The following is a 14,216-nucleotide window of genomic DNA, read 5'->3' on the forward strand; positions in this document are numbered from 1 at the left end:
GTAAGGCACATCTTCTCACGCAGATACTCATGCTGGGCTGTAGGAAGTGGTTTGTTCAGCATGTCAGCAATTTGATCACGTGTAGGCACATACTGTAACGTCACAAAACCTTGTTTAACCAGTTGCCTTATGTTTTGATATCGGATGTCAATGTGTCTGGACCTTGAACCTGTAAAACGTGTTTCAGAAATATAAACCACAGATTCATTATCCTCCATTACTGTGATCGGTCGAATCGGATGTGTCCAGATATCTGTGACTAAAGCATCAAACCAGGTTAAAGAATTGCATGCATCAGACACACAAGCATACTCAGCTTCTGTAGAGGAACAAGAAACAAGATTCTGTTTACGCACATGCCAGTAAACAGGACATCCATTTAAGAACATCATGTAACCTGATGTACTTTTCCGTGACTTCTTATCACTCGCCCAATCTGAATCTGCAAAACAACATAACTCTGCATAGTCAGTATGTGTTGGTTCCAACAACAACTTCATGTCTTTGGTGTGTTTTAGATACCTCAATAACTTTTTAACACATGTCCAATGAAACTGTTTTGCCTTGCCTACGTGTCGTGATAAAAGATTAACACTAAGTGCAATGTCGGGTCTAGTCCAACTACTAATATACAGCAGCGACCCAATGACTGAGCGATATAGTGTTTGATCTTCGAACTCAGGACTTGGTTCATGTGCCAAAATGTGGAAATCAGTTTGCATGGGTATACTCACAGGCTTAGCGTCCTCCATGTTACAGTGATGTAACAGTTGTTCAATCTTCTCTCCTTGTGTGAGACTAAACCCCTTCTGAGTCTTGGCAATTTGAACACCTAAATAAGTGTTAATACATCCTAAACACTTCAACGTGAAAAACTTTTGTAAAGCTTTAGCAAAAACCTCACTCATCTGCTTATTTGGACCAATATAAACAATATCATCGACATAAACAAGAATTATCTCATACCTATTACCGGATCTTTTGGTAAACACGCATTCATCTGTTTCGGACTTAATAAAGCCCATTGAATTTAGTTTGTCAGAAAGACATAAGTACCACATTAAACCAGACTGTTTCAGACCATAAAGACTTTTGTGTAGAAACCAGGTATCCCCTTCTTGCTGTCTGAAACCTGGAGGACCTTTGACGTAGATGTCTTCATCAAGATCAGCGTGAAGATAAGCCGTTTCAACGTCGAACTGGAAAACTTCCAGGCCAAGGATAGTTGCAGTCGCTAATGCAATTTTCACACTTTCAGTCCGCACTGTGGGTGAGTATGTATTTGTATAGTCCTCAGGATAACGTTGAGCAAAACCCTGGGCTACGAGTCTGGCCTTGTACAACGACTCACCATTCGGCTTCTTTTTAATTCTGTAGACCCATCGAGTACCAATAACTTTCTTGTTTGCTGGAGGGCTTGCAGGCGTAAACACTTGAAGTTTTTTAAACTGTCCATTTCAGCCTGCATTGCCTCAAACCATTTATCCTGTTCTGATTCAGGAAGATGTTTGATCTGTGTGAACTTCTCAGGTGGAAGTGTAACATTACAAATCAAAGGTACAGGTGTTTTGTTACTTGCCACGAATACCGTTTTGGAGGGATTCCCTTTGTGGACCTCTTGGAACGTCTCGGGCCAACCGTCCATTCTTCTTCCATGTCGTCCTCGTCTTCATCATCGTCGCCAGCAGCAACATCGGCGGCTTGCGAAGACGGAACAGTAGGTTGAGAAGAACTCGTGGAAGGAACATTATCCTGTGAATCTTGATCATCAGGTTGCGTGGCATCAGCAACATCATCTCTAGGAAAATAAACTCCAGGATCGTTAGAATGAATCCTGGACCAGTCAGCATCTTCCTCAAAAGTAGCAGATTGTGAAACCACAATAACATGATGAGAGTCAATGTATTTGCTCCATTTTGAATTATCATCAATGCCCATAAATCTCATCCTTTTTGCTGCAGGACCCCCTTTCTTTCTTTGGGCTAAAGGAATATTCACCATAGCATAGGAACCAAAAATATGGAGATGTGAGAGATCAGGCTTGTGTCCATACAACATGAAATAAGGGGTCTGATTTATCACACTACTCCAAATACGGTTGATGATATGGTTAGCATATTTGATAGCTTCACCCCAGTATGGAAGACTGAGGTTAGCATCTTCAAGGAGGCAACGCATCATGGTTTGCAAAACCCCATTTCTGCGTTCTGCCACCCCATTTTCAGCTGGAGTATAAGGAGCGGATGTCTGATGTACTATCCCATTCTCACGCATCCAGTCCTGGAAACGCTGAGACATGAATTCAGCACCGCGATCACTCTGGATTCTGGCAATGTTGACCTCGAATTGGGTATAGACAAGACTAGCAAAGTCTTTAAAGATCTGAAAGGTCTCAGATTTTTCTTTCATAGGATATACATATCCATATCTAGTATAATTATCAACGATTGTCAAGAAATATCTTTTACCACCAAGTGTTGGTGCAAAAGGACCAACTATGTCAGTGTGTACCAAATCAAAAATGCGTGTTGACAGGCGTGTAGCGCGTTTTGGAATTGCTGCTGCTTTGGATTTGGCTTTCTTGCAGACAGCACAGTCCAAGAACACCTTACACCCCTTTAGATCCAAACCTCTTGCGAACTCTGGCATCATCTTCAGAACACGGAAACTGGCATGACCCAATCTTCTGTGCCACTTATGGATACACCTGGAATGTAAAGGTTTACCTGTTAGTGAATTCTCAACATTAGCATTTTTGTTAGGAACCCCAGGCTTGCTGTGAGCAACCTGTGTCTTTTTTGTATTTTTATCATTATTAGGAACCTTTGGAGTAGCAACAGGATCTCTCTCTGGGACGTCTCTCTCTGGGCCTGTGCTTTTTCTTTTTGGAGCTTGTATACTTGCCTGCTCTAGCTGCTTAGGCTTTGGTTTTAAGTAATAAACACCACCAATCAACATGGTTTCAGCAACAATATCTCCGTCTTTGACTATATAACTTGCTTTTTCAAGATGGTGGACCTGAAAATGAGAAAACCTAGACAAATGACTCTGACTAAGCAAATTACTACTGGCAGACGGAACATAGTAAACATTTGGAATGAGAGCATCAAGCTCTTCAATGTAGACAGTTCCTTTTCCCATGACCTGAACAGGATGATTGGAAAAAGAGTAAAGTTCACGAAGTTCAGGTTCAGGCTCGTGCATCTCAGTGTAAAGCTCTTTTCTGTAGGTAACATGTAATGCTGCTCCACTGTCCAAAGTCCAAAGAAGTCGTCTGTCGTACTCTGGTTGAGGCTGTGGATCGTTGGTCACAACCAATGTGACAAGTGGAGCTTGTGGATCACGCCTGGAACCACGACCACGACCTTGTCGTCCGCCTCTACCTCTGCCTCCTCTGGAATCTGTTCCTCTGGGCTGGTATGTGACGGGCGCTGGAACTCGTTGGGGACAATCCCGGGTGGCATGTCCCACACGATTTCAGATGTAGCATCTTGGCATTCTTGGAATGTAGGTCCTTCCACGGAAGGCACGCCTCGCTGAAGCTCTTGATGCAGGTGGTTCCCTTAAATGTGGCGCAGCTTGCATAACTGCCTCTTCTTCGGCTAAGATCCTGCATACATGATCCACTGTGCGTTGAGCAATAGGCACTTGATTGATCTTGGAAATAGCATCTTTCCACTCATGATTCAAAGAATTGATGATAATGCTGATCATTTGAAAATCATCAATAGGATAGCCTTTTTCACCCAGTTCTTTTCTAATACCTTTCATTTTAGTCAAATGTGCTCCAATATGTTCACCAGGTTTTAATCTGGAACCATGGAACTCAGACAAAAGTAAACATGTAGACTCAATTGATGTAGGCCGATAACATGCCTCTAACTGAGTCCAAATTTGTTGGGCAGTTGCATCTTGTGAAAACGTGAGCTGCAATTCAGTGTCCATTGACATCAATAATGTTGTGCATGCTCTATTATCCAAGTCCCATATGTCAGGAGTCCATGGCTGGGCAGGAGGATTAAACACCATCATGTGAGTACCTTCTCTGCGTAGCAAAAGTCCAACCTCACTGACCCATGCCCTGTAATTCTGTCCTGACTTCTTTAATTTTGAGTCACCAGCCAGTGGTACAATGGAAGGTGTTTGATGAGGAAAATACAATTGAGGTACTGGCTGTGCAGGTTGTGCAATCCGACCATAACCTGCAGGGGGCACCAGTGGCGTCTGTGCCTGGACATGCGGCAGTTGCATTGAAGCTGCCGGTAGTCTTGGAGCTGGCTGTGACTGTCTTTGAGCTGCTATTCCACCCTGGCCAGCAGGAGGCGCTGGGGCTGGGGCTGGTGCATTAGCATAACTTGCAGATGACACTGGCCTTCGCATATAAGAACCCGGTGGCAATTGCATGTGGGTTAAATATGGCTGTGCTCTGCCAGGTAGAGGGGCTTGCATAGAAGCAATATTAACAGGAGAAGCAATAGTAACAGGAATCCTAGCACCATCAGAGACTGGAGCCTCAGATAACGGCAGAAATCTTGCATCTCTGAGCAAAGACTCCTCCATAGACAATTGCGAGAGTAAGAGCTCCAATTCATGTCTTAATGCAGCTTCACCAGTAGATGGTGCTATAACATTTGCTTCAGGCATCACTGTGGCTCTGTATGTCCTTTGGGACAGCCCATAATCATGTGACATAGGAGCCTCCGGTTCCCAATCGTCTTGCATGACACTCAATGATGGGCGTGACTTTGGCTTTGGGGAAGAAGGAGGCAATATGGCTTCTCCTTGTGGGTGTGGCAATATGGCCGGTTCATGCTCATAATTCCTCTCATATTGCTGAACCATTGACACATATTTCTTTGCCTGCTGCAAACGCCTTTCAAAAACCCCAATTAGTTCACAGTAGCCTTGCATAGCCCTATCTCGCATAGTTTGCTTGGGGCTTGAAGGAGCAGAAGGAATTTTCTTCGGCTGGACTTTAAGTTTCGCTCCAAGCCTTTGAAATTCATCTTGAGCCCCTGGAGTGTGAACATTTCCAAAAGCAGCTGCCAGGGAGCTTTGAAAAGTAGAAAAAAGGAGTGACTGACCTTGCATCGTCGACAGGAGCAGGTGCGTCTTCTCCAAGGCGTGTGGCCGAAGCTATCGGAGTTCTTAAGGTCGAAGGGAGCTGCCCCACAGAAAAACTCCTTTCCAGCCGTGGCTTCCTTCCTGACATGTTTCAGCAGTTAATCACCACTGCCCCACTAGCACTAACTAACTGATAACAGCCGCAGAAACATGCATCTCCAAAAACATAAATCAAACCATCCTCTGCTACCAAAATGTCAAGGTAAAAATCACCTTTGTAGAGGGCGACGGACCGTGCTTCAGAGAATGCATGTTACACTTGCAGGAAGGCAAGAAAAACACGACGCATAATCTTACTAAATACCTTTTACTTACAAAAATATAAAAACTAAATATATATTATACAGAGCTAGCTAGCTTCATCCTAACGTAACAGCAAAGTAACAGCAAAGAGAAAAAACAAATACAGATAACAACTCAGAACTTTCTCTAGACATGCGCACTAAACAGACTGAAACCATAACATAGCTAGTCATATGGGATTCACTATGGTTACCAGATAAGTTATCACAACAGGTGCAGACAACAGGGGAAATGTACAGTTAGAAATGAACTTTTCTGACGAACAAAAAAAAAACGTGCAGTGACAGTCAGCTTATTTTCCAAGGCACCAGAAGGCAGGGCAAGAAACAATGGATGGAAACGAATCAAGGAGAGAAGCAACCTGGAACTAAGGAGGAAATTCCTGACAGTGAAGACAATTAACCTTGCCTTCAGAAGTTGTAGGTGCTTCATCACTGGAAGTTTTTAAGAAGAGACTGAACAGTCACTTGTCTGAAATGGTTTAGGCAGGTCTCCTGCTTGAGCAGGGGGCTGGACTAGAAGACCTCCAAGGTCCCTTCTCACTTTTTATTATATCCTATCGAAGAGCTTCTCTGTATTGCATAGCTCTCTTCTTTCCCCATCACATCCTTTTTTAAGTGCTGTGATATATATATATATATAGGTTTACGAACACAATGGAGCCCAAAATTTCGGTAGCTAAGCAAGACAGATTAACTGAGTTGGTGGCCCATTTTATCACAGTTGTTAAGCAAACAAGTGAATCATGCTGTTAAGTGAGTCTGGCTTCCCCCATTGACTGCTTGTTGGAAACTAGCTAGGAATGTTATAAATGGTGATCATATGACCCGCAGGACAATGCAACTGCCATAAATAATAACATGTCAGTTGCAAGTGTTGGGTTTTTGGTCATGTGACCATGGGGATGCTGCAACAGGCCTTCTCTGTGGGTGCTCCGGCATTATGGAACCAACTGCCGGTTGAGCTCCGGATGGCATCGGACCTTCGATCCTTCCGTCGCAGGTTGAAGACCCACTTATTTGAATTAGCTGGTCTGGCCTGATGGGGGAATATGGGTTTTAATTGGTTTTTATTATTTTATCATTGTTGTATTTTAATTGGGCATTGGTTTAATTTTCTTTTAATTTTTGTATAGTTATTTATATATGCCCTGTGAACCGCCCTGAGTCCCTAGGGAGAAGGGCGGTATAGAAATCAAATAAATGAAATGAAATGAAATGAAATTAAGTGTTAAAACTGGTCATAACTCACATTTTTCAATGCTCCTGTAACTTTGAACAGTCACTAAGTGATTGGCTGTGAGTTGAGGACTACCCATATACTCACTGTTCCGTTTTAGATTACGTGCCATCTAGCTGGTGTTAACCCAGCAACCATGTAGCCAGACCTTCTCAGGGTTGTTCTGTCCCCAGTATGGCCACTCAGGGATGGGGTCACTTTTCACATTTATCCTTAAGGTCTTTGATTTCATTTTACCATTTCTCTAGGTTCTTCTTGGCAACTTCCATTGTGTTGTCTTTCTTGGTCTTTGGCAGCCTCTTTTCAAATTCCTCCTTAATAAGTTATTAGATTTTATTCCACAGTTCCATTTGATTGATTATGTGCCATCAAATATTTTTCTTTTTTTTCAATAGTAATTGTATTTGAAGATTGCCCAGAAGCTTCAATTGACTTAGACAGCAGTGGCCTGGCTGTTGATCCGTACTTACCAAATTGAGCATTGCATTGGCTTCAAACCAGCTTCCAAGTGCAAAACAAAGAACTGTTTATAGCTTTTAAAGCCCTCTATGACTTGGCATCAGGGTACTTGTAGGACTGCCTTCTCTATCTAGTTTCAACTCACACAAATCATATGTCACGGGGGTTATCTGTGACTTCACACTTCCATTAGGTGAGAAGAACAGACCCACAAATACTGTTTTTCTGTTGGTGCATGTGATATTTGATCCTCACCCTGTTGGCTTTCTGGGGAAAGCCTTTAATGCCTGATTTGATGGTACTGGTTATTGATTGGTCTATGTGTAATTGGGGATTGATAGTTTTATAATTATTGGAGAGAGCATCGGAAATGGCCTTGAAGAATAGAAAGAAGAGCAACTACCAAGGCAACGATCAGACAAGCATGGCTTGAGTTCACTCCAAGAAGCTAATCTAGGCCCCTCCCTAGTTCACATGAAAATAAAATGGGGAGGGAAGCACACACTCGGCCTTGCAAGATCCTAAAGCTATTACATTAAAATTGTCTTGACATGTATGGCACTGATATCTTATTCTGGTCTACCTTATAAGGCTAACAATCATGGACATTTTAATGTATTTTTGCGGATGCAGGTAATCCGCCAAGCTCATTTTGATTGTGGAGGGTTTGTCTGTTAAATAAAGAAATGAATAAATATTTATATTTATATACACTGTAGAGGTCTTTAGAACAAGAGTTTGCAATCTAGAAATGGAGAAAATATAATAGAAGAAAGGTGAATCAAGGGAGTTCATGATAAACGGGGAAGAAAAGATTCCTTCAGTAGTAAATAGTTAAATTTGCTCAAAATAAGTAATTACATAATTTTTAACATAGCAGATTTGCAGTTTATGTCTATGTGACCTTACTACTGGATTAGTAAATATGGTTAGAATTATAGTCTGAACATTGCAGGCCTTAAAGTTTTATTCTTATAGTTCTTACAGAATTGAATTGATTTCTGCACGTTCTGTGTACATGGAAGAAATTGATGCTGTTAAGAGACTGGATGTTGGTCAGGAAGATCCATTTCTGTTGGGTAAACTTTGGATTTAGTGTTTTTTTTAAAGAAAGCAAACTATTAATGGGGAAATCTTAAGGCAAATACAGTAAGCCAGCTATGTATTAACTTGGGGCATTTGGTTTATCTCAAAAAATGCAATTGACTAAATCTGGATAAGCTGGCTGTTAGTGTGTCCTGCAGAAACTGGCAGTATATTTCAAACCAAATTTTGAATCCTTTCTGCTTTTTTTTTCTTAAAAAAAAACAACATTGTTCCTTCACTATTGGAAGAATCACAGCAGGTAAGTGTATGCAACACTCCAAATAAACCAATCATTTTGGCTAAGCGCAATGATCTATTTTGAAAGAAATTTCAGATAATTGTTGGAGCAGACTCATTGCCATCCAGAGGCCAGATTTTCTCTCTGATCTTTCCAGACACCATTATAAAAATAGAATTAATTATATTATTATTAAATCATCATAATCTTATAATCCAGCCTTCTGTCTTAGCCTCTTCTGCTTTCTTTTGATTAAAAATCTAGTGAACAGGAAAAGACTGACTTTTTCCACATAATACTAAGGCATGGTTTGCTTACTCCTGTGTACAAGTAGTCCTCACAGCCATTCATTTAGTGACCGTTTGAAGTTACAACAGAAAAAATGGAAAAAAATGATTTATGACTGCTTTCCACACTAATGACAGTTGCAGCATCCTCATGGTCACATGATCAGAATTCGGGCAGTTGGCAACTGGCATGTATTTATGACAGTTGCAGTTTCCCTGGATCATATGATCACCCTTTGTAACCTTCCAGGCCAGCTTTCAAATGGTCACTACATATATTGTAAGTTGAGGACTACCTGTACTACTTTTCCAGATTGGTTCACCTGCTGTCTACTTTATTATCATTTATTGCTTTGCAAATACCTTTTTATTCTCTCAGTGCTTGTTATTTCCGTTGCTAAATGGAATATTCTAGAATATTTTAATATTCAGTTGTTTTATTTTCATGTCTTTGTTGGATGCTTCGATTTACAGATCACTGATTTTACTGTCTTGGTTTTTCACTTTATTTAAATATAATCTTAAAACTTTCATTTCTTGATTAATAATCATATTTATTAAACTTGCATGCCATTCCATTCTAACTAACATCAGAATATACAATTTTTCCATATAATTTTAATAGGATACAATAGAAAAATTGCATGGGTCATGTTGTCCATTCCAAAAATTAGTGACACCTATTGGTATTAACAATTATATTTTTAAAATTTAGTGATGTTCACTTTGTCAGCTCTGTGAATGTGATAGAATGTAGTCTGGATTCCCAGGAGGGAGGGACGGCATTCCAGAAGGCAAAGAGACAGTGACGTTTAGATAGTTTAGTCCAGAGAAAGAGAATGAGAGTTAAGTCTCCTTCCTAGCAATTTTCAGAGTATATCCATAGTGATGCAAGCAGTTTCTTTATTTTGGCAAGATTTCTGTCTATAGATGAAGAACAATAAAGGAAACTGCTCAGAAGTAACACTGTGTGTCTTTCCTGGTTCTTGGGACCTGACAGTTAAGAAGGCTCTTGCTGATTTTCAAGCTCAGGATTAAAAAGTTTTTATATATGTCAGTCATTTTCAAACTGTATTCTATGACTTAATGGAGGAATGTAGAAGTCCAAGGGATGTTCCATGGTACCCCTTCCTACATTCACCGACCTGAGTGCCCAATTACTTCAGCCAACCACATTTATCAATGTAATGAATAAGCAGACTGCAAGTTCAACATGTTCAAATAATTAGCTAGCAGTCCAGTCTTATTACAGAGTTTAACAAGTCTAATTGGGATGGGACTTAATTAAGTCTTAATTTATTAATTTATAAAGCAGATACATAATTTACGTAAAATTTAAGATACTGTATCCCCAAATACTGCATACATCTGTGTATATTTGCAAGACTTTCTAAGATTTAAAAACAGGCTAAGTCTAATTATACAACTGATCGCAATGACAGCAATGTATAATAAATATTCCAAATTTAATAAGAGAGCAAGACCAAAATGTTTATGAACTCTAGTTGAAATCTTCCTATAGTTCATATAAATATTTAAAAGATTAGTGTCATTGGTTTTAATTTTTCCAAAGCCAAAAAGGAGCCAAAACCCCCAAAACCCCTTAAGTACCGTAATTCTTGAAATCAGGTATTGTAATACTTTTGGGGAATAGTTCGATGTCATTTTTCTTTCATCCTTTAATTTTTCATGAGGAATTTTCAGCTTTATAGACTCAGCTGTGCCGTAGTCCTCAACTTATGACTACTGTTGAGCCCAACATTTCTGTTTCTCATCAAGACAGATATTAAGTGAGTTTTGCCCCATTTTACGACCATTCTGACCACAGTTGTTAGGTGAATCACTGCAGTTTTTAAGTTACAAACACGGTTAAGTGAATCTGGCTTCCCCACTGAGTTTGCTTGCCAGAAGGTCGCAAAAGTGGATCACATGACCTCAGTATACTGTGCGAGACAGTGGGAACATACAGTATAGGAGGTTTAAAATAACTATTTGATCAAAAGAAGAAATGGATGGCACAGTGGTTGTGTTGGATTACAGTGACACTAAGAGGTTGCATAACATGCCATGTGCACTAGAATCCTGATTAGAAGCATTGTCAAAAATAGAAACACATAAAGAGGCCAATTTCCCAGTCCGATCTGGAGTTTCGCTACAAGTTTGCTTGGCTTCAAATAATTGTAAAGTAAGACAACAAAATATACATCCCACAAGTTGTTTTCCACTGTAAAGAATGTCTTAGGGCTCATCCCTGGGAATTGCACTTTTTTTCACTTCAGCTTTCTTTCTTTTTTATAAAATGAAAAGAATTAGGGAAAAAGTACTGAAGGTCTACAAGTCAAACACTGTTTATCATGGGTACCTCTCCTGAAAAATTCTACAGACAAGGCTGGGAGGATACAGATAACGAGCTCTTTTGGAAGCAGTCTGAGTATTTAATTCCATAAGGCCAGTTGCCTTATATATTTTACAGTGGAAAGAATAAAAATTGACATAGATCTGTTAGCTCAAGGAGTCTAACTTGCACAGAGATGCACAGCACAAAGCCAAAACCAACTACCAAAGGCCATCTTACCAAATAAGATTATATTGCCTGCCCTACACAGACATTTAGAGAGCGTGCTCAAGGACCTTAAGAGAGCTAAGGGCCAGAAGACATTAGGGGCTGTTATGAAATATGCTGTGTCTAGAAAAATGCACGAACACTTCTCTTTCGATGTTCCTGGAAGCACTGAAAATTGTTGTGGTCCTTTGGTCCTCTTTATGGAATTGTGGGTGACCATGTGGTCTACGTTTTAAAGAGCCTTTTGGGATTTAGTATTTCTCTGATTCTCTTAGCTTGGGGAATACAAGAGGTTTTGTATATAAGTAGTCCTCAATTTATAACCATTTGTTTAGCAACTGTTTGAAGTTACAAGGGCACTGGAAAAAGTGACTTCAACCAGTTCTTGCACTTAATAACCATTGCCTCATCCCCAGAGTCACATGATCAAAATTTGGGCTGTTGGTAACCAGCATACCGTATATTTACGACGGTTTCAGGCCATGTGATCATCTTTTGCAACCTTCCCAGCTGGTTTCTGACAAGCAAAGTTAATGGGAGAAGCTGGATTTGCTTAATGACTCTGTGGTTCATTTAACTGCAATGATTCACTTCATAAAGTTGGGCACAACACACTTTAACAATCTCCCTGCTGAGCAATGGAAATTCTGGTCCCAATTGTGGTTGTAAGTCGAGGACTTTCTATATGGTATTTTTGTTTAGTTTGAATCAATATATTGTGCAAACTAGGAAAAATGATAGATTCATTAGCCAAGTCAAACACATTGTCTGTTCCTGACTTCTGAATCAGACTATTAGACCAAGGGTCCCCAACCCCCAGTCTGTGGACCAGTACCGGTCCGTGGCATGCCAGCAACCGGTCTGCACAAACAAGCAAAGTCCCATCCACGGGATGCAGGCAGCACACAAAACCACCCACACTTCAGTCCGCGGAAAAACCTCTCTCCACGGAACCGGTCCCTGGTGCCCCAAAGGTTGAGGGCCTCTGTATTAGACTATACATTCTGGCTCAGTGCTGCTGATGTGGCTAGCTTCATACTAAGGCACAATATGGTTTTAGAATATATCAATGGTGCGACTTCTGAAAGTTGCCCAAATGATGTCTCAGATGGACTGTATGAAAATACTGTAAAGAATTTAAAGCATGCAAGCCCAGGGAGTTAAGAGCAACCAGACTTGTCTGTGTTATCTTTTTCAATTTGTTCTTCCACATCTGATCCCTTATAGCCTGGAAACTTCCAACCCAGAATATCCACAGGAGTGCAACCGTTATCTTACATTTAGGCAGGAAAAATCAAATGCATAGGTATAGTATAGGTGGTACCTTGCTCAATAGTAGTAACTGTGAGAGAGATCTCGGAGTCTTAGTAGACAATCACTTCAATATGAGCCAGCAGTGTGCTGCAGCTGCCAAAAAAGCCAACACAGTGCTAGGCTGCATTAACAGAGGGATAGAATCAAGATCAAGTGAAGTACTAATACCACTTTACAATGCTTTGGTAAGGCCACACCTGGAATACTGCATCCAGTTTTGGTCACCATGATGTAAAAAAGATGTTGAGACTCTAGAAAGGGTACAGAGAAGGGCAACAAAGATGATTGGGGGACTGGAGGCTAAAACATATAGGGAACGGTTGCTGGAATTGGGTATGTGTAGTTTAACGAAGAGAAGGGTGAGGGGTGACATGATAGCAGTGTTCCAATATGTCAGGGGCTGCCACAAAGAAGAGGGAGTCAAGCTATTCTCCAAAGCATCTGAAAGCAGGACAAGAAGCAACGGATGGAAACTAGTCAAGGAGAGAAGCAACCTAGAACTAAGGAGAAACTTCCTGACAGTTAGAACAATTAACCAGTGGAACAACCTGCCTCCAGAGGTGGTGAATGCTCCAACACTGGAAGTTTTTAAGAGGAGACTGGACAGCCATTTGCCTGAAATGGTATAAGGTTTCCTGCCTGAGCAGGGGGTTGGACTAGATGACCTCCAAGGTCCCTTCCAACTTTATTATTATTATTATTATTATTATTATTATTATTATTATTATTATTATTATTATTATTATTATCTGCAGACTGATGACAGTTGCTCCAAATATATGTAAAATGGCTTCTTAAGTAACATGGGAAACAACTTTGATAGAAGTTGTCTCTCTCTAGATAATTCTAGAGCAGTGGTTTTGAAGTGGGAAACTTTAAGAGGCAAGCACTTCAATTCCCAGAATTCCCTAGCCCACATCTTAAAAGTTGCTCAGATTGAAAAACATTATCTCTTAGAATTAATCTAGTTTTACCAGTAACAATCAGAGATAGAGACAGGCAATTATAGATGTTGTGTTGCATTCAAATATATTTATATACAGAAATACATTATTTTGCAGACAAACTTTACAGGTGAGATACTCAAATTGCTCACATAAAGTTTATGATTATGGCTTATATTTCAATTACCTTATTTCCATAACAAGCTGATTTACATGTTGTGAAAGGAGTGAACTGGAGGCAGATATTCTCAAAGCAACCAACTGACTTCAAAGTTCAGTCAAATTCCTGGAGAGTTAATTCATTCTTTCTTTTCTTTCTTTCTTTCTTTCTTTCTTTCTTTCTTTCTTTCTTTCTTTCTTTCTTTCTTTCTTTTTTATTTATTTGATTTATATACCGCCCTACTCCTAGAGGACTGAACACAGTAAATCTCAGGCTCTAATAACGCGCAGCCAGACAGAAACGTTGCAAACATCATCTCTTTTTTTTATTGAAAAGTTTTACAGTACATTTTATTTTTAACAAAACAAAAACAACACCCCTCCCAACCCCCTCTCCTCTTCCCAACCCTCCCCAACACCTCCCTCCCTCCCCCTCCCCCCTCCCCGACTTCCCAGAGCTAAATACAAGGTATAACAGTAAAAACAATCATAATCTACCA

The sequence above is a fragment of the Vipera ursinii genome (genome assembly GCF_947247035.1).
Source record: "Vipera ursinii genome assembly, chromosome: 2".
NCBI lineage: Eukaryota > Metazoa > Chordata > Lepidosauria > Squamata > Viperidae > Vipera > Vipera ursinii.